The sequence below is a fragment of the Mustela erminea genome, chromosome 5 (genome assembly GCF_009829155.1).
Source record: "Mustela erminea isolate mMusErm1 chromosome 5, mMusErm1.Pri, whole genome shotgun sequence".
Lineage (NCBI taxonomy): Eukaryota > Metazoa > Chordata > Mammalia > Carnivora > Mustelidae > Mustela > Mustela erminea.
In genome coordinates this window covers 28892870-28894584 of record NC_045618.1, presented here as the reverse complement: position 1 = coordinate 28894584, position 1715 = coordinate 28892870, and the positions used below count along the sequence as shown (strand labels likewise).

General features: G+C 43.6%; 1 pseudogene; it reads left to right on the top strand.

Moving 5' to 3' along the window:
* Nucleotides 1-435: 435 nt before the first annotated feature.
* LOC116589905 lies at nt 436-1357 on the top strand (annotated as a pseudogene).
* The last annotated feature ends 358 nt before the right edge of the window (nt 1358-1715 follow it).

Sequence of the window (1715 nt, the reverse complement as noted above, 5' to 3'; positions counted from 1 at the left end):
TATAAAGTTCTAATAATGAAAACTGTTTGATACTAAAGAAGAACTTGGTAGATTTAATATAACATTGAGAAGCCCCCAAATCAGACTTTTGTTTTAATAGGAGTTCAATAGAAGAGGAATAACAGAACAATTATTCAGTATATATTATTGGTACATTAAAAAAAAATTTAAGTCAGATCTCTCTGCACTGCACTATTCACCCCAACCTTCTCCAAATAGATTAAAGATTTAAGTGTAATGACAAAAAACACAAAGGTACTGGACAAAAATATGTGACTCTTCCTGTAACCTTAGGATGACGATGGGTCTTCCAAGTGGCACAAGGAAGGTAGACCCCAGACAGGAAAGACTAATGAATTTGACTGCATAAGAATGCAATGAGTTGCTCTTTCCAGGCATCCCTGTGAGGGTGACATCGCCCTTAAACCCTGCATGGCACTCCCTCACACACTGCCATGATGCCCAGGGAAGACAGGGTCACCTGGAAGTCCAGCTGCTTCCTTAAGATCATCCAGCTTTTGGATGATTATCCAAAATGCTTCACTGTGAGAGCAGACAACATGGACTCCAAGCAGATCCACAAGACACAAGATGGGCAAGAACACCATGATGCACAAGGCCATCCAAAGGCATCTGGAGAACAACCCAGTTCTGGAGAAACTGTTGCCTCATATGTGTGTGGGGGGCTGTATGGGGGGTCTTGTTACCAAGGAAGACCTCACTGAGATCACTGTTGCTGGCCACCAAGGTGCCAGCTGCCTCCCACACTGGTGCCATAGCCCATGGGAAGTTCCTGTGCCAGCCCAGGACACTGGTCAGGGCCTGTGAAGACCTCCTTCTTCCAAGCTTTAGGCATCACCACTAAAATCTCCAGGGGTACCATTGGAATCCTGAGTGATGTGTAGCTGATTCAGACTGGAGACCAAGTGGCAACCAGTGAAGACACGCTGCTGGGCATGCTGAACATCTCCCCCTTCTCCTTTGGGCTTTGGGCTGATCATCTAGCAGGTGTTTGACAATGGCAGCATTTACACCCCTGAAGTGCTTGACATGACAGAGGAAACTGCATTTGCACTTTCTAGAGGGTGTCTGTGATGTTTCCAGGATCTGTCTGCAGGTAGGTGACCCCACCCTTGCATCAGTGCCCCATTCTGCCATCAATGGATACAAGTGCATCCCGGCTTTGTCTGCGGAGATTGAGGACACCTTCCCACTTGCTGAAAAGGTCATAGACTTAATGGTGGATCCATCTGCATCCAAAGCTGTCGCCTCTGTGACCACAGCCCCAGCTAAAGTGGAAGCAAAGGAAGAGTTGGAGGAGTCCAGTGAGGATATGGGATTTGGTCTCTTAGACTAACTAACAAAAGCAACCAATTCAGCTAACCCTATTTGTGAAACAAGGAAATGTAGGCTTACTTCTTGTACAAAAGAAAATGCAATGGCTGTTTATTATTTATGACAGACAAATGGGTTGATAGCCTTACAAAAAAAGGTTTAGTGTATTAATGATTTAAATAAGAAAATGATGAATTCTAACAAAAAAATGGGCTGGAAAGAAGAAAGAAAATCATGATCAATTACATGAAAAAATTACTGTCTCACCATAAACTCCATAGCTTAATATAACACCAATATATTGTTTCCCAGTTTCTGTTACTCAGAATTCTGGGCATGGCTTAACTGGGTTCTCTGCTTAGGATCTTACAGAACTGAAA